Here is a 20,198-nt window from a genome sequence, read left to right as displayed (position 1 = left end):
CAGCAGATATTTATAGCTTATGGTCAATGGAGGCTCTGCAAAAACAGCTTTTCTGTGGTGCGATACAGTTCAATTGATGCCATTGGCATTCCACAGCATATAGAAACATATCAAAGAAATTTGTTATGCTTTGAGCGTGAAAGTGAAGTAAAACACAGATAATTTGAGAAGCTAGAAAACTTATCAGGGATGGGATCCACAGGCTGCCTGTCAGTTGGCAGACACAGTGCCACGGAGCGCTTGGCAGGACAGTGCATGCATGCAAATGCGGGCCCTGCAAGGCAACAGCAGGTTTTCCTCCAACTGGAGGATGTTGCTATTCAAGGGGGCTGACGAATGAAACCAGAATTGCATCAACCACAGTGGAAAGGCGGACAGGAGCAGGAGACAGCTGCGCGGGTGACCGCTTTACAAGTAGAAGCTATCAATCAGAAGGCTGAAAGGCCCAAATCCAGGGAAACCAGGATCCCACCCCCTTGATACCAATCCTAATAGAGTGCCAGTCACTGATGCAAATATGCGGCCGAAGAGCATGATGATAGCCCCTGCCTTCCCTGTGGAATGATCTCGGCCAAAGTTGGCCCTTGTCCTCATTTAGGGACAATGCCACATTGCAGCTGAGAGTATTTTTATATGCCAGAGATTGTTCCTGTCCTTCCTTGGAGTTGTTTAGTCCTGTTTGGAACCTTTCTTCAGGTCCTGGAGTATTGATGGCCCTAGCTGTCTCCCATCAGCCACCGAGCTCAGGATATCCACAAGGAAGAGGCCAAACTGCAGAGACTCAGCAGCTCGTTTCTAAGGGAATGTGGCACAGGGGCTAAGAATACAGCTTCTAAAGCCAAGCTGCTGGCTGAATTCAGATCCCCAATACGATCTCTGTGGACTCAACTTTCTCATCTGGAAGATGGGTTGATGACAAGTTACAAAGATTGAACTCAAGAGCAGGGCTACCCAATAGAAATTTTATGTGGGCCACGTGTGTAATTTCCTTGCACCTGAATTTAAAAAGTAAAGAAAAAAGTGTGACATGTAAATAATATTTTATTTAGCCCAATCTGTCCAAAATATTGTCATTTAAACATATAATCAATACAAAGATATTACTAATGAGATCTGGGTTTTTTGGACTAAGCCCTCAAAACCTGGGGAGTATTTTACCTTTATGGCACATCTCAATTCAGACCAGCCTCATTTCAAGCTCTTAGTTAGCCACATTTGGCTAGGGGCTACCGTGCTGAATAGCACAGCTTTAAACCATGAGATACATTATATTTATGGTCAGCCTAGAATTTGGGGGAAACTAAACTATTTTAAAATGTTCCATAAATTTAACAGACGATCTCCTTGAGATCTAGGGCTGAGAAGGTGATGGCTTATAATTCCCTCTGCCAGTAAAAGCAACATTCTCTTTTTAAAAAAGTCTAAAAATAAGTGCTCTGACATTTATAATTTCTATAATTCTATCCATCTCAATCTAAACTATCTGTGTGAGGTAATAGGGCAATTATTTTTAGAGCTCTTTAAAATAATTTAGTAGACATAAATATACATGTGGATACACAACTGGGATACACAAAAAGTTGGCTCCAGCCACAGATAAATTATTAATCAATATGGAATGTTAAATTCCAGGGACCCAAGTGGAATCATCAGAACAAACCACCTCCTTACCTCATAATGACTCTCATATTCATCACCATTAGTAGCATTAATAACATTAAAAAATAAATACATGGATCCTAGAATACTAATAATGGTAATCTTGTCGTCTTTGAAAATTACAAGATGCAGTTACTCTGCACAGTGGGATGCAGATATTATGGAGAAAAATAATTAAAATATTAATTACACATTGGATAGAGCACTGCCTATCATTATTATGTTATCATTATTGTTGTTATGTTGCCAAATATTGCTTTATGCAGATTTTGCTTTATAAAGCCTCTATGAGACATAAAACCTTTTATGATTTTCCTATTTACTCTGTTAGCAACTTAAGCTCCCGGGACATTAATGCATGATATATCGGATGGAGACGATCAGATTCAGCAACAAGGAAATATATTAACCTGGCTGTGCTGTGGGCCTATGCTCATTAATCTGAAATGTTGAGCATATAATGTGTGTCCTTGAGTCAAATGGATGCCAGGATGGAAAAATAAGTGGAACATCCATTTTAGGCATGCACTTTGTTGAGTTAATCATCGGTAAACATTTACACAAAGGTGGAAAGTTCTGTAGACCCAGGTTTCACATGTCTCTGGTACTCACTTCTAGGGCCTCACTTATTTGTGCCATTATAAATTCCTCTGCGTTTGAGGCTGTGATGACCAAAGGGAAAATTGTAGTGGACAGTATTATGGGCAATATGGGTTAGTTCAATAAAGATCATACCATGATGCTTAGTTCTCCATTTCCCATGTAGTAAAACGCAATGTCGGCTTGTTGTTATGACTTCAGGATTAGACACCAGGAAGCAGAATGGCAGTGAGAAAGAAAAGCTGAATCTGTCACTGTCACCAACATCTCCTGTCCAGGGAGAGGCAAGATCTTTCCCTTGATTTGCCATTTCCTGGCTCCTCCCAGCCTTGAGGTTCACTTGTATATAATAGGGGGTGTTGGTGGTGATCACACCTACCAAACAATTTTGTGGAAGGACCAGAGTCCAATGCCCTTCAATGTATGTGTACATTATACGTACAGCAGAAGTGTCCAATATTATTCTTCTGTGAATATTTAGCTGCATAAAACTTGTCCACATTCATTTCAATCTCTCTTTTAATACACATTTCATAGGGGTCCATTTATACGATGGAGATCAGAGCTGGTTAAATTAGGAGGAGGATAAGTTCCTGTCTCCAGGGCTGTCAGTCTGAGGGGGAGACAGACAAGCAAACCGAGCTCAGGCCATGGCAGAAGAGGTGGGCAGTGGTGACAATGCATGGCTGGCATTCTACCAGCCTCCTACTGGGCGAGGAACCCTGTTTTTAAATTTTCTTATGTGGAACACAGACAACAACGGGATTAGAAATCCTAAGAATAGTGATTTAGTCCCAGTCACTAGATCCAACTACCTTTAGCTGTATGCTTTGGAACTGTATGTAGGTATATATCGAATACACAGGCCAAACCGTGATGGTTAATTTGCTTTTGTGTAGTATTAATATTTCTTTTTGAGGATCTCTACTTTAATGGCTTCTTCAACTGACTATTAATTTCTTAGGTGCACATGGGGAGGGAATTGGCACTGGTGATTTATTTCCTTCAGGTCTCTGCTTAAATGGTCTTCAAACAAAGAGTACCCGACCACCCATCAGAAATAGCCCTTCCTCCACCCCCGTTGGCTTTAGACTTGTGTTCTGCTCAATTTTTCTTCATAGCTGCTATTGTTACCTGAGAATTAATATGTTGTTTGCTTCTCCCACTAGAAAATAAACTCAGGCAGGGTGGGACTTTGTTTTATTTGCTGGTGTATTCTTAGAGCCTAATATAATGCCTGCTATATAGATGGCTCCTGATAAATATTTTTTGAATGAATGAATATGTGAAGAAATAAAACAATCCTTGAGGAAAGAATCACACATGTGTAGGGAAAAGCACTTAGACTTCAGAAAGAGATGGTCATGTTTTAATCCTGACCCTCTGGCTTTCTAAATGTGCGGCATTGGGCATATTTCTTCTTTTTGAACCTCAGTATTATTATCTATACAATGGGAGTCTTAATTGTCATATATGATAGTAAGAGCTCTTTCAAAATTTCACTATTTGTAGCTAATTATCTCATATGGAAAGTCAACTCATTTAGTTATCTGAATAGATATTACATAATTGGTTAATTTGGGAAGCTGTTGTGAGAATTGAGATAATATAAGCAAGACCATGGAGCAAGGTAAATGTTTCTTCAACATTAGTTTTAATTCCCAGGTATTATATTTAAAGGGATTTATTTCATTTATATAATTTTTATGTTTTCTAAATCATCTTTAATCAATATAAGCTAATCAAATAAACATTAATTTCAGTCAAGGAAACTTAGAAATATCTTTTCAAACAAGATACCTTGGGAAAATTTTATACATTTAAAGATTTTTTTCGGGATCCCGTTGACAGCGCTTGATCTTCAAAATATATTTTCTCTATGTTTGGTCATCATTTAAGTTTTCATTTGTTTTTCTGTTTACCTAGAGCCTATACCTCTAATGTCTTCTTTCTCAGTATTTGGCTATTGTGGAACTTAATATAAAACAGGAAAGGAATTAAAATTCAAAGTAAATTCCACTCATTTTTAGGTCAGATATAATGTTCATGGAGCAGAATAGTTAGACACATTTGTAATACTTTTTGGGTTTAAATTTTGTGTGCTTTTGTCTGAATTTCAGATACTAGACAATTTTCAACAAATCCCAAAATGGTGTCACCTAAATTCTAAAGGTATGGAGTCTTCTACAAAGCAATCAGTCCATTTCAGCAATTTAGACAACTGCTCATTCATTGGGAATATAGTCCCATGTATATCAAATCTTTGACTTGATAGGTCTGTCAAATGAATCTCTTTCTGCAATGACTGTTTTACAAATGGGAGAGAAAGTCAGGGCTTTCCCATTCAGTATCAGCCTTGGTTAGGATGGGCAAAGGCACAACCTGAGTCTGTCTGAAATCCCCGAGAATAAAGCCAGGGAGTTAGGAGAGCTGGTTCTGATTAGTCTATACGGAGAGTCCAATGTAAATGCTATTAAAAACTTATTGAGTGGTATAGGAACTGATTACGTACCCAGGGAGTTCTAAGTAAATCAAAGCAAATTGCCTGAGATTTAATTTAACAAACTTTTACCAAGCGTCTGCTCTGCTCACAGTGCTGTGCTCAGAGCTATGGAAGATGCAAAGATGAAATAGAGGCAGGCTGCCCTCCAGGAGCTCACGCTCTGGTTCTGTCTGACCCAGCCCCAGAAAGAGGCATCTTCAGTTGTAGCTGGAGAACATTTTACTCACTGATCAAAATTTGGGGCAAATTGTTAAGGGTTCAGAGCATACAGCTAGAGAACCGCTGACCTGCATAGGCGACTGTAACCAATGGCAGAATATGTGAAATGCTAGAAGGAACATATAGGAGAGAATGAGTTCCAATTCTGAGTGAGAGTACCAAAGGGGGTTTCTTGGAGACATGGGTCTTAAATGACCACTGGGTCTTCGACAGGCATACACTAGAGGGAAGAATTTTCCAGGTAAGGGAAGAGTGGCTGAGTAATACTAAAAAATAGCTATAATGAAGTGCTTCCATGGTGCCAGGCATTGTTCTAAGCCCTTTTCATGTACTAACCCACTTATTTTTCACATCAACTCCAGGAGTAGGTACAGATACAATCCTTAGCTTACAGATGAGGAAAGTGAGGCACAGAGAGGTTAACTAACTTGCCCATGGTAACCCAGCTAGGAAGTAGGGGAGTGAAATGCTAATCTGTTCTTTATAATGTTTCTGTGCTGCTTTTTAAAGCTTCGAGGTTGGGAAATTCGGGTGTATTCAAGTTTCTGTGCATATATATGCAAGGTTGGAAGATAGCTTCATGCAGGTTTATAAGAGATGTGGTTTGAAAAGTAGGTAGGGAACAAATGTGAAGATATTCTATAGGAAATGGAAGCCATGAAAGGTTATGGACAAAGTCTCTCTTTTAGGAAGAAAATATTGTCAGTTTAATATCGAATGTAATACAGGAGAAAGATATTAAAATAGGAGAGGCCAGTGATTAGTCTCTTGCACTAATCCAGGTAACATATGGGTAACGAGGGACATAGACCTGTGGTGGTGGGGACAGAAAAGAGGGGACCAAGAAAAGAGACATTGGGAAGACAGAGTTACAGTATCACAGCAACCTTCTCTTGCTGCACAGAGTGTTCTTGTGCTTCCTGCCTAGATAGGGCAAAGCTACTGTTGACCAAAGTTGTGCGGACTTGACAGCTCCATGCCTGAAGTCTCAGAAAAAATGCTTGGCTTAAGACTCAGCCCTTTGTAGCAGAGTCTAAAAGGACTTCTGGTACATTTTTGTAAACTGAACATAACCCTGTTAATGCCGTGGTCCCAGGGCACAAGCTGACTATTGAGAGTCTAGCCATTTTGAGGTATTTCTGAGTTCTGGGGCTTATGAGCAAAAATAGAAGAGAGGAATAAGAAATTACTTTAGTCACTTAAAATTCTGGATTTCATGATCCCTAAAGCTCTTTTTAATTCTAAGATTCCAAACTTTTTCAAATCTTGTGTTTACACTGGTATCAAATGAGTTAAAATCTTAAGCACATTTTCTTATACTATATTTTATTCAAAATGTTTTGCCTTAAATGTAAAATGGATTGTCAAATGAGAGCACATTCTCTCTTGATGTCATTTTCTCTACTAAAAATGGCAAATACACTTAAAAAAATGAAACATGAGAAGGTGTTTTAACTTCTACCCAGTAGCTAGGATGTTTTAGGTCTGAGTGATCCTGCTGGGTTAAGGAGTAGTTCTGCTACAAGTACTTAAAAAGGGAACTTATTTGGATAATTTCTGATATTGTTCTTACTCCAACAAGACATTAGAACAATAGTTTTGAAGCAATGGCTCTTTGAAACCACCATTGGGAGAATAATAAAAAGGCCATGGAAAGAAGACTAGCCTTATGAATTCCAGAATCCCAAAGTTGCCCAAAAAATTTCATAAGGGCAAAACTGCCGTTACAGATCCTGAATTATTCAGACCTGTACTTTGGAGGAACACGGCTTCAGTATGCTGAAGAGGTTGTTTAAGGCATCTGGGGTCACTGCAGATATTAAAAATTGGTACCAAGACTCTAGACTACTAATCAGACAATGGCAGAAGGACTCAGACACGCTGCGGAATTCCTAATAATTCGAACAGGATCTGGTCAATCGCATTTTTAAGTACAGAAGCAACACACCCATGTATAATTAGTGATACATTTGTGTGAAAATTTGTGCATCCATCTCAACATTCTATAAGCCATGAGGAAACAGAGCTTTGGTGTGCAAGAAAAAGCATTCTAATGGCTAGCCTGATGGTAAAGTAACCCCTATGGTGAAGTTATAATTACAATTTTGTCAAGAGAGTAAGGAAGTCAAAGTTTCACAGGGAAAAAAAACCTATTTACGAAAAAAATATTATGCTTTTCATTTGATAGAAAAGTAATTATTGCAAAGGAACTCCTGGAAGATCTTGGAGACAGTCACCCCCTCTTTAATAAGTCCTTGTGGCAGTTAAGTGGGGATCAGGAGTATTCTTTATCAGGTTTGCATTCAAGTAGCACTAAATCTATGCAGGTAGGAATTAAATAGTATCTGAGTTTAATTAAAATTATAAAAAAGGAGAAGAATGGTTGGTAGACTGCTCGACTGCATTTTAACCAGTAACCTCAGACACTAATTAGAAATGCTTTTCATATCTTCTCTGTGCAAGGGCTTAATCTGACGTGAGTCTGTGAGCGAGGGCTTGGGGACCGGTGTTAATTCTGCATTCGATCTTGGTTTGTATGGAGGCGGGCGGCGCTGATTGACCGCACCGAAGCACAGATCCCATGACCTTGTGGGGATTTTCATGTGAGGTGTTAATTGAGAGGGTGGGTTAATCTTTGAGCATCATTGTCGCCAAGCTCTGGGCAAAGTTTGTGCTTCGTTTCCTTACTCAACAGTACATTTGATCTCTACCTTGTCCCTCTATGACAGTTTCATAAGCCCACCACAAACTCTCTCTTGATAAATTTGTTGGGGGAAGATAAGCTCTTGCCCTCTTGTTTGATTTCATGAGCTTGTTTTCGTGCCCAGCTCAAAAGAGAGAGGAGTGTCTCCCTGAATTATATTCAAGTCCTACTTAGAGGCAGATAAATGAACACACAGTAAAGATCTCGGCTTCTCCTTCCTGCCCTTCTGCCTGCCTCTGCCCCTCCCCTTCCTTGGTTGCTTCAATCTCTCAGGAAAGAAAAGAAAAGACTCATCCATTGGGAGATGAACAGCATCAAACACGAGAAGTAAGCAGGAGGCAAATTCGAAGGAGAGGTTTCAATGGTATTCCATCTGAGTGCTGTGAAAATGTTATTTTTTTTTTTTTTTATTTCTCTGGTGCAGAAAGCCCAGAATAATTAGAAAATCAGGGAGACATAATAGGGGATAGTACTTTCGTAACAATACACACAAACATACACACACGAGTTGTCACCTAGCACTTGTGTAATGTACAAAAAGACAGCCCATCACTTTTGCTTTTTTTAAAATAAATAATGAATGACTTTTTTCATGGGTTATTGTACAGCCCTGTCATTTCTATCTTGAGGAGTAAATTTTTACTCGAGGCAGGATTAATGTATACTGGCTGACCTTAAAAATGACTCCCAAGTGAGCAGGATGGGAGTTAAAAGAAGCAGAAGTAATGTTGTTCACATAGGAAATACAGGGAAATAATGATTTTTTAAAAAAGAATTATAAAAAAGCACAAACGTTAGCTGTCCTTGACATGCAATGCCTTTCTCTTATTTGTTTCATTATACCAGCTGTAGATGAGTTTAATTACACTGCTTCAAGACCCTTTCTAGCACCATTACAGAAATGCTGAGACAACTCAGTGGAGCAGTGCTTGGTGATGGGCAGACACAGACCCCACTCCAGGGGCTGAAGGGAAGAGGGGGGCTGTCACCATATCTGATCATACAATGGGTCACTGTGCCTTGCCGGTGGCAGGCTTTTTCCTTCTTCTCTGACACCGCGAAGCAAGGGTGAAGAAAGAGGAGGAGGGAGGTCGAGGTGACTGGTCCGTAAGAGTTGTCACTTCCTCTGGCCATCACCAGAATAAGCTGTAGCCACTGCTCCAGTCAGGATGACCGGCTTCCCCCCAACAATCCCCCCAGCTCCAGCTCCTGCCTGTACCTTACTCCCTTTTCCAGACTGGCTTTTAATGATTTTGAATGGTATAGTTAATTAACATAAGAAAGAAAACCCTCTGTTATTGAGTTCATTTCAAAGAATATGGATAAAGTAATATTCATCCTCATCCTCGTAATAATAAGTTAATGACTTTAACATTTAAAAGCGTTTCATGGCTCTGATAATAAAACTAACCTTTGGCCGACACAGTTCCAGAATCCTTTCGCTCACACTAACGGATTTAATACCCTGAAATTGAATCATTTCCTTAACAAATTCCTGGATATTCAGATTCCTCCAAACCACACAGTTATCGTGGCTGGAGAAATAGAAACTGTTACTTACTTGCCAAACACATTAACAAATTTTCTGCGTCCTTGTGCTCTTGAGGGATGAATCCTTTTCCCTTTAAAACCTGTTGGTTCTTCAAAGACATTATCCTTCCCCTTTATTAGACTTTTGACTCCTTTGCAAACTCAGGACCTAGATTTAATGTGCAGAGATGCAGGTTTCACTCTAGCCAGGTTTAAAATGCAGCAGACTGGTCTAAGGACACTTCTATTTTAGCCGTTTGTCCTGCATTTGCCTTAAATGAAACCCAAACCCTACAGTCTCATCAGCATTGCAATCAGCTCCCTCACCTCCAGGCCTAGAGTCTGTGTGAGTCAGGGCAGTGCCACAGGGAAAATCAATCTTACAACAACCTGTTCCGTCACTAACTCCAAGTTCAAGAAGGCAGCTGTGGAAGGCAGTCTACCCTCCAATATCCTGTCGCTGCTGATGCTGAATTCTGAGCCCCGCTTTCAAACTAAAGTTTTACTTTGGCTTCCTGAAGGAAAAGATTTCAGAAACCGGGTAAACGGCCTGGGCCTGCATGAAAGGAATAAAGACAGAGAGCCAAGAGTGGAGGGAAATTGAGGATATGACAGAGGTCACAGTGAGTTCAAACAAAATTTGGCCCGCAGAAGGCAGGAAAAATCCTCCGGTGACAGGTGCCATCTTGTGGGTCATTCTGCCACTTCTTATAACAAGAACAGATAAAGGAGGACTAGATTCTTGGAGGCTTAGAATTGGAAAAGTAATTTAAAGAGATGTGAGTGGAGTTGGCTCTGTGTTTTCCATGATACCATAAGCATCAATATTTTGCTCCTAAGCTTGGAGTATTATCAAGAAATTGAAAGGAGTGTATAGAAGGAGAAAGCAATACTTGTATAAGGAAAATTTACTAATTTAAGTACAAGAAGTTCAGGACATAGAATTTCTTTTTTTCTTTCAGTTTTATTGAGATGTATTTGACATACAGCACTGTATGAGTTTAAGGTGTATAGCATAATGACTTGACTTACATGCATTGTGAAATGATGACCACGATAAGCTTAGTGAACATCCATACAGATACAAAATTAAAGAAATAGAACATATATTTTTTCCTTGTGATGACAACTTTTAGGATTTACTCTTTTAACAACTTTCATATACATTGTACAACAGTGTTAATTATATTTATCACATAGTATATTACATCCCCAGTACTTATTTATCTTGTAACTGGGAGTTTTTAAGGAAATAATCATTTTTAAAAATCTTGAAATGTTTACTGCTTTAATGACATATGCAAAACAAGTTCTTGCTCAGGCAAGACCCAGACCCCAAAACTACGTCATTTAAAATGTGTCAATTCCAAGGAACACATTACTAACATCTGTACGCACATTTAGTTTATGCAGATACTCTGTTCAGCAAATTTCTTTGAGATAATTACTTTTGAATTGACTCCCTTGTAATACACAGGTCCACAAAAATAAGATCTCATCCCTTTATCTTGAATTGGAGTGTCTAATGGTAAAGAAACAAGCTACCCTAAATAGCTAAGAGGTTAGCATTAACAATTGAGGTTATGATTCATTTTTTTTTTTTTTTTTCCATTCATGAAGTTCCTGTTTGGGTTTTTAGCTCTTTTAGAGGCTCTCATACTCTAGAAACAGGCAGTAAGAAATGTATTTTGTCAGGGCCGGGCGGGGGGAGTGTGGTTGAATAAACATTCCAGAGCTAGCCCCAATGTCCATGCTACAATATGCAAAAAAATGAACTATTCTGCTTTTCATAACAAAGTATTTTCCTCATGATAAAATGACTTAAGAAATAGGACCCCCAGTCTCTACGTTGTATCAGTCAATACAATTTTATTACATGCAATGCAACTTTGTCTTTACACACTTATATATAAAATATCTCATTATTTTGTAGACAATTACGTTTGGACTGTAAATTTCATTGTCCTGTACATAAGTCTTCGGATAGGGTCTATGTTTCTTGTTTCTTGTGTTTCAAAGGACAATTAACTTAATAGTGAGCTGCTGTGAGCCTTTCTATTAGCTTAGCTCAGAGGGAAATTGCCAAGTATCTAGTCTTCCCTTTGGTTATTTCCAGACCTTCAGGGGTATACTCCTGACAATGGGATTATACTGAAAAATTGTAGGATTCCTCAGCAAAATATTTGGGTACTTTTCTGGGGCCCCACATTTTCTGCTGGTATGTTTATTTTCAAAATAGAACATGGATCTTACTTTCAAATTCTTCATGGGAAATTCTGACATTTTAATAAGGGACCATGACAACTTTATGCAAGGGTCATAAAAACAGGCTGATTTTAAATATGGCCCTTCCTTTGCATCTGGTTTTGCTGGCTCCATCCCCCAACCTTTGGGAGGAATATCTAACGGAGCAAGAGATACTGTATTCCATTATGAACCAGCTTTGTGATCCCAGCCCAAGGTTTTATCCGAGCATGAACCATCTGGCTTTTCTCGGGGTGAAAGTATGTCAGCTCTCCAATTTCAGCATCAGGCAAAGGGGCACGGGCTGGGGGCCTCCGCTAGAGAGCTAGCCTCTGCCCTTTGAACTTCTCCACCTTCCCACCAGTTCCCCCAAAACAACGCTGCAAAAGACAGGAGTCAGCCCCTGAAAAGCATACCAGACGTTTTTAAACACAACCCTGACATTTCCTCAGCATTTCCACAGCTAAGACTCTTCCCGCGCACAATCTCCCCTCCATCCCCCCTTCAATCAAATAAGGCACCCGCTCTCTCCTGCTACTGCAAAGAAGGAAGGAAAAAAAAAAGTTGGCAATTTAATTCAAACAAAAGAAGCTTGAAATCTATAAGCACAGCAACTCCGAGGCTTCTGGCAAATAGAATTCTAATTAGTATGCTGCTATTTTTCTTTTAGACAGATGAGCGATGCCCCCTATTGACTCTAGCAGGCAGGCTGGTAAGGGGAAAAAAAAAAAAGGAGGGGGGCAGGTGGGGGCTAGCCAGCAAACACTGCAGATTGCAAATTATATTGCAAACCTTGCCAAGTCCCGGCTCTTGGCATCAGATTTTTAATGACACCCTGGAAAAGGGAAAAAGAAGCCCTCAGCTAAGGGATAAAAATGAAGGGTTTTACACTGTGATAAGTCTTCACTTAAAACCCAAATGGCCAAGTGCACATTAGGGTTTTAAAATATTCATAGATAGAAGTGAAAATGAGGATACGAGGAAGTACATTTGTTGCTTGGTCAATTGACAACTCATTCTGCATATTAATACAGAGTGATGATCTAATTTTAAAGGGATAGCCTATCCTTTCTTTCTTTCTTTTTTTTTTTTTTAATATGACTTTTGATTACTCTGAGACTAAGGGCAAAACATCACAGAAAAGTCTAGCAACGACACAGAATGACGCTTTCTTTTGATGTAGACCTGGGACTAACTACTTCTTTGGTCAAGAATTCTGGGCGCTCGAAAACTAGGCTTCCCTTCTTGTGTAATCTCTCTGATGTATCTCGACTGAGCACTTTGATTTTTTTTTTCCCTTTTTTTCCCCCCTCTTTTCCCTTTTGCAGTACATGAGGCCTTTCACAGTTGTAGGATTTTATACACAAATAGACAGATCATCACAGGCAGGAAGTCCATTCTTTTAATAATTAGGCCACCCTCTGTTCCAAGGAACCACTTTTGGCATATATGCTCCTGTGTTGAAGGTCTGAGCGCTAAGGAAAAGCAAAAAAATGTGAAAGAAGAAAACATTAGCCTCTATGCAGGTCCAGATACCATCATGAGTGGAACAATCAGGGTCTCATGAATTGCTTTTAACTGAAAATCCTAAAATATATATTCTAATATATCCATCCACAGAGTACATGGGGGGGGTGATGATGAATCTATTCTGATTATTTCTTTGAACAAATTTAAATTGGATTTTATCTTTGCAGAACATCAGAGGTGCAGAAAAAGCATTTTCAAAGTTCTAAGAGCCATTTTGACTTTTCTAGCTGAATATCTCGTTTTTCATGACTTATTTACATGCTTTTGTCCTAAGTGGGCAAAACGACATACATCGACGCTGTGAAGCAAGGGAATTTTCCAATGCAAAGGAGTGTGAAGCCTTCAAAAAACAAAGTGATGAGTATAGAAGCAAAGTGCTAAGCTATGTGGTCATACTAGCCTAGAAGTGAAGATGGGGTGCCTAGAAAGCCAGGTACCAGCTACCTAAGGAAACAAAGTTACATTCAGTTCCCCCAAGAATGAATGGGATAGTTTAAAAAGATATTTTTCAAAAAGGAATCCTACCCCAGATTTTCCAGAATGTTTTTGCCATTGTTAGGAGAAGGCAACATATCTTGGTTGGGCCCTCAATGGTGTCCTTAGAATCAAAATTTTTTGTGGAAAAATCAGAAAGAATGGCACTGGGTCCTACAAGGCAGTTGGAACTTGATTTAGACAAAATAAACCCGTAAGCTATTTAGTTTAAAATGTGGATTTTTCTTTATATGTAAACTTACTTAGAACATTTTATTTAAAGCAACCCCTTCTCAGGTCACTTAGGAACAGCTCAGAAAGGCACACACACACGTTTTTGTTTTTGTATTTTTCAGAGGTTACCTGCAAATCTTGTTGCATGAGATTGTTTTGGGTCGTAGGAAGTTCACAACCACCATTGTTGGAAGCTGCTGGGAAACATGGGACCGTTTAAGTTTTAAAGAATTATCTTTAAATGCCATCCTGAAAAGTCACCATGTCTGATCCCTTAGTGACGAAGTCAGTATTTTAAGGAGATTGTTTCACATATTTGAATAGGGAGAGAAAAGACTGGTCAAGTCTTTAGCATATGAGACCAGACACAAAATTCAGGGGCTTTTCATAAGGGTGGTGATGGGGAGAGTCAAGTGTTGCTTTTGAGAGGGATCCGGCCATTGACAAAAGGGGCAGTTTCCTATCAATTATCAAAACTTGCAATTACTCCTGACAGAGCTGCATTTCCATGAAAAACTTTCTCCCTTCCTCTCCTCCCCCTTCAACCTTACATACTGGTTGAATTCCGTTTCAGGTGAAGGGAGGTGACAAGCAATTTTAGCACCCGATGGCTTAAAGGAGTTCAAATGACCACTGAAGTCATATTAACTTGTCAAATTGACCAGTATTTTCTGTCATTGAAACATTAGAATGAATAGCTCCAGACAATAAAATTGTTTCAATTATACTGCATTAGGCCTGGGCACAAGTAAGTAAAGATGCAGAAGGCAAAATAGGGAGCAGCGGTCCAGCCGTTCTAGAATACTGACAGTAGAATTCCACTGGAAACCATTTAAATTCATACTTGTTAGGGGAACATAGGCAGTAGTGGGGTATGAATTGCCATTAGGAGAAGTGGGCAAATAATTCCACACCAGTCCAAAAAAGAATGTAACTGTTTATTGCTGTAATTTTGGCTATGGATATGAAATAGATTAAATGAAATTACCCCGAGTAATAAATTGGTGCTAATTATACTGAGTATTAATGGAGATTTCTTTTATAAATAGCAAAGGAGGAGAGGTAAAAAGGAGCAATTTTCATAGTCCAAAATGAATACAGTTCTGTTCACCTTTCTGTTTGCACCAGAAGAGGTATTGATTCTTTTCAATCTCCCCTACTTTGTTTCTCTGAAGATGGAAGCTGCCTGCAGGAGAGAAGATGGGACGCTGATGTGGATTCGTGCACTGTTTCAGGCTGCTGCAGAGGGGGGCGGCCAATTCAAAGTTTCCCAGTGTGATGGCGTGTTCGTGTGTGTGTGTGTGTGTGTGTGTGTGAGTGTGTGTGTGTGTGGCATTGCCCAGACTTCAGCTCTCTGACTGCCAGACCACTCAGCCCTACTCATATTATGCCAAAACTCTGACTCTCCTACTCAAGCAATGCGTAACACGATGGGTTATTCCCCAGCCAAGAATCTTAGGATTGGGTGGCCGGGCAAATGGCAGACAGCATAATTGAACAATGTGGGTGGGAGGTAGATTGACATCATCTCTTCTTTTTATAGCAAAGATCCATCATGTGTTCGAGAGATCTATATATCTTTATATTTCTTTATAATGACACATTCTTCTACATCAAGGAAGAAGAGGGCCACTGATCGAAAACTATTATTATAAGGAAATACATTCTACCTATATACTTAATTTTATTCCTCTAGAGTTGGAGTTACTGTAGTTTTTTTTGTTTTGTTTTGTTTTAAGCCAGGCAACCTGGATTCTGGCCTATTCTGGTGTGGCCAAAATTCATAATCCTTAATATTGTAAGTAAAGATGTTTTTGTAATTCTGTTCCATCTAGCTTAGCCATTGAATCTGACAATGTTTATTGAACAGCTATTATGTTTATAGCACTGTGCTGAGAAATGCAGGGCATGGAAAGACAAAGAAGAAGACATAGCCTTGACTCCATGGAGTTCACAGTTGCTTGTGTGTGTGCACATTTGTGTGGGAGGGTGTGAACCTGGACAAGTGTGCATTTAATCCTGAGAGAGAGTAGGTTATGATTTGCCCCTGTCGCTTACCATACCATTTAGAAATCTCCTGTTAATAGTGGCCTTTCCTTGTTCTTCTTTTACTCAGGTGTAGTGACAGGCATGCTAACTGCCATGAAATTCTTCCTTTTGGAAGTTAAACCAAGAAGTCTCGTTGGGCACCAGTGGCAGCTGCTCACCTTGGTGGTTGTATCTCTATTTTGCAGTAACCATGATCTGAGGTAAATGGCATTTATGTGTGCTTTACAGTAACCTGTTTAAAAACCCATTTAAAATTTTACATTCCACACTGAAAGTCATAGAAATGTCTTAAAATATATCAGTTTCTTTGTGACTCCAGTCATTTCTTAGTTCTTTTCCAAACGTGTCCTGTGTATATACATTATGCATGATGTAAAGAAACCCACACATATAATGATTTACTGCATATTTATGCTACAGTCATATCCCAAGGTAATTCTGTAGTCAGGACAGAGCACATCTTACTCTTCTGTAACTACTGGCTTGATACAGTACACTCAAAAGAGAGCACTGGGGGTGAGCAGTTGTAGCTGAAAGGAAAAATCAAGAAATAGCAGTAGCATTGATTCGTCTTCAGCCTGCTCTTCAAGATGTGAGTCTCCAGTGGGTGGGAGACCTACATTCCACCTCCCAATTCTAGTGATAACCCTGCTGGTTACACTTTGCAATTACCTTTTTAAAATGCCAATTAACCCATTCAGTGCTGTTTGGCGTCCTGTGAGCAGTCAGTAACAACCATGTTGCAGACACTAGCTGGAGAGTAAGAGATTCACGTGCAGGCACACACACGCACACACACCCCTGTGCACACACACACAGAGAAGTGAAGGGCAGGAGGAGGGAGGAGGATGACCCCAGAGTCTGGGGATGCTGCAGCAGTCCTGGTAGGTATTATCGTGGTACTTTGTGTCGTGTGGGAGTTTAATATTTTTTTTTCCATTGATAAAAATCAAGAATAAGCAGATGCAATGGGATTCCTATGCCACTGAGAAGTCTCACAAAGACCTGAATGTACAGATATTATTCACAAGAAAGAAAGCGGTAAATGAGATTTGGCAATATCCCCCCATTTGTAATTCTCTCTCCTCAGCTTGAAAAGCAACTGCAAGTTAATTTTAACCATATCGCTTTGGCTGTTATATTTAGTGTTTACTCTGAAGAAAGTAGCATTGATTTAAACTCCGCATTTTCTATTTCGAGGCAATTAATAAAATTACTGTTTACTTTCATGGCATCTTCTGCCTCCAGCTTCAAAACACTTCTCCAGCACTTTCTCATTTCTTCTGCCTAAGGGGCACACTGAGCAGGAGATGGGCGTGTTTATTTTATTTTGTGAGTGAAGAAACAGAAGCACAGCGTCCTCCCTGCCTGGGTCCATAGGACACTTGGGGGTGGAGCCTTCCTAGGAGACCTTCTTGTCAAGGTGAAGTGTGCGTAATGCTGGCTTGCAGTTCATGGCGTGGTTGTCTGGAATTCGGGCCTTCGGTTGGAACACAGTCAAAACTCACAGGGATTTTGACTGACTTGCCAATGAAAGATGGAATGGAGAGACGAAAGTACTACTCTGGTGGTTAGAGGCACTTTCACAAGCAGTAGGTGTTCCTCCTTCCCCAGGTGTGCACAGCTATATTCCCCAGATGTGCCTTGATGAATTCATTGCCGAAGATCGTTTCCCAAACCCAGAGCTTGTTCCTATGGAATAAAATGACTTAGGCCAATAGTATGAATGAAATGGCAACATGCATCCCGCTTTCTCTGGCCCCAAAGCTGACCTGGAATTCCAACTCGATGGGTATAACCAGACAACTGTTAGGGAGGAGAAGACAAGTAATTTCAATCCTCTGATCAAATACAAACACTAAGGAGCAAGCGGGTTTGTCACACTCAAGCTTTTATCTTTTAAAGGCTGTTTTTATGCTAGTCTGTATTTGAGAAGTTTTAGGCAACTGTCCATTAAAATATTGATTTGAAGAATTACCCAAGCTGAACACAGATAGAGTTGTACATTTTACCCAGTTAATTCATGCGCATTTTGTTTTCTGGACTGCTATAATTTTACACCAGTAAATGGCAATGTTTCTCTGCATTTGAAATGTGTTCAAAGCTTCAGAAGTGAATTTCCAGGTGGTAGACAATGACTTTTCTCAACAAGTAGAAAAAGTTGAGTTGCTGACACACTGTTGCACTTTTCTGTACACATAAATACAGACGTGATTGGTCTGTGTTTCAAGTAAACTGCTTTTTTTCTTTAGCTTTTGTCAGAGTGTAATTTTTCCATCTTTTGTGCTGCGAGAAATAAGAATTAAAATGGACACTCTAATTTCCCTCAATACTGAAAAGGGGTAACAACCCAAGAGTGGAAATAGTTAGGCTGTGAATTACAGCCGGCCAGGCATTGCTAGTCACGTTTGCCTATTTAGCTCTTAAACTTGGGCATTTATCCCTAAAATGAAGAAAAACAGTTTATAAACAGGGTCTAATAAGGCATATTAAGTCTTAGAGGGGACCGAGGGGTATGGACATTCTAAGTCTTTCTTTGAGCCACAAGAAATAGAACAACTAAAATCTAGTACACACTTTCCCACTGGATCCTTATACTTCGTATTTAAAAAATGCCACGAAATAATAAAATAAAGTCTTAGGCAATGTTAGTGGCTTCTGCAGTTTTAGAAAGAACAATATCTATTGTTCCAGACAGTTTAGAATACTCTACAGTGTTTAATTTTAAAGTTCTCCCCAAGCCTCTGGGTGTGTGTGTGTGTGTGTGTGTGTGTGTATAGTTAATATGTGATTTAATCTGAATCAAGACAAAAGGGGATACATTTTGTGTATGTGGAAAAAGAATGTAAAAAATGGAAGCATCTAGTATTCATAGGGGAAAAAAAGCAGAAAGGAGAAATAATTAATTATAAGGACATAATCAAGCCAGTCTATGGTCTAAATCAATCAGATCCAAAATGGAGATTTACAACTGAGACCACCCTGGGTTTGGAATTTATTGTAATATTTCCGTATATTATACAAAGAATGGGCAAGTAAAGGAGGCTGTAACTCACGATTCTTTCTCTCTCTCTCTCATTTTCTTTCTCCCTCCTTTATATGGTAGATCACAATTGATTTTTAAGTCTAGTTCACTGTTTTCTAGTAGTACATATACAGAGAATTAAACACATCATGGAAACAACTGGAGAAATTGTATTTTAATATTATTGGTATTTTCTCCAAATAGTCCTTTTAACACATACAAAAACAACCAGGCTGGGTGTGGAGGAATTGTTTTATATGCAATGGTCTGTTGCATTCTATCAACTGGGAAAAAAGATTACAACTGATGTCTGGACCCTGAAGCACCAGGAGTTATAACAGATGTTCTTTGGACAGTTAAAGTACAGGCAGTTGACATATTTAGGGTGATGTGTCGCAGAGTGGAAGCAGACAATGTGGATTGGAGGCTCTTAGGTTTTAAGTAACACGAATATGACTGTAGAGTTGTCAGTGTTGCAAGGATACTGTAACGTATTTTAAATATTGCTTGTTAGCTCTTTATGAAGGTTAAATAATAAAACAAGGGTTAACTTGGGTTCAGCTTGTTACAAAGCAATAAAGTCAACTTTATTATATCTATATTTATAGATAAAGAATGTATCTATGTATCTACGTAGGTATGTATGTATCTATCTATCCATCCATCTATCTTTCTTACTATCTTTCTAAATGAACTGAAAACATGAAACGTCCTCTAGATAAACATGAGACAGGGTAAAAAAAATTCATTGCAGAACTTCTGGGGAAATTGCCTTTTCATGTGAATTAACACAATTATTCTAGCATATACTATAAAAATATACTAAGAAATAAAGTTTAGTGGGCAATCACATGAATGCTTTCCTTCTGGAAGTTTTCTCAATTATTTTCCCCCAAAGAGAAGACAGTTGTTTAATAGTGTATGGCACTCAATATAAGTATCTCAAAAACGTGAACACTACTGAAAGAAAAGAATGAAAATAATAATTTGTATGATGCTCTCCAGAGGATATATCTACAACATGCCTGCTTTCTGATCAAAAAGTAGAGAGTAACAATGCTATTTTCTTCATTTTATGGCAAAAGGTGCACATGAGGTTTTTGAAAGACAATTTCACGGACACACGAAAAATAAAAAAATATCATGTTAATGGGAATTTCTCTCTTCTCGATCAACCCAGCGCACATTAGAAATGTATGTGTAACACTGTAGGTGCAAACTACACTAGGTGGATGGATATTTACCCAAGGAAATTTGAGCCACGGCCTTTCATTTTCAGAGAGCTGCTACCTAATCTCAGTGTGGCATCCGGACAAAGGACACCTCATTCCTCTTGTGTCTGAACTGCGAACCAACGCTTTGTGAACCACCTAAGCTATTAGAATAATGGTCTGGGGGAAAAAAAAAAAGATAAAATACAAATTTCA

The sequence above is a fragment of the Eschrichtius robustus genome, chromosome 1 (genome assembly GCF_028021215.1).
Source record: "Eschrichtius robustus isolate mEscRob2 chromosome 1, mEscRob2.pri, whole genome shotgun sequence".
Taxonomy (NCBI): Eukaryota; Metazoa; Chordata; class Mammalia; order Artiodactyla; family Eschrichtiidae; genus Eschrichtius; species Eschrichtius robustus.
This window is presented reverse-complemented; position numbering follows the sequence as displayed.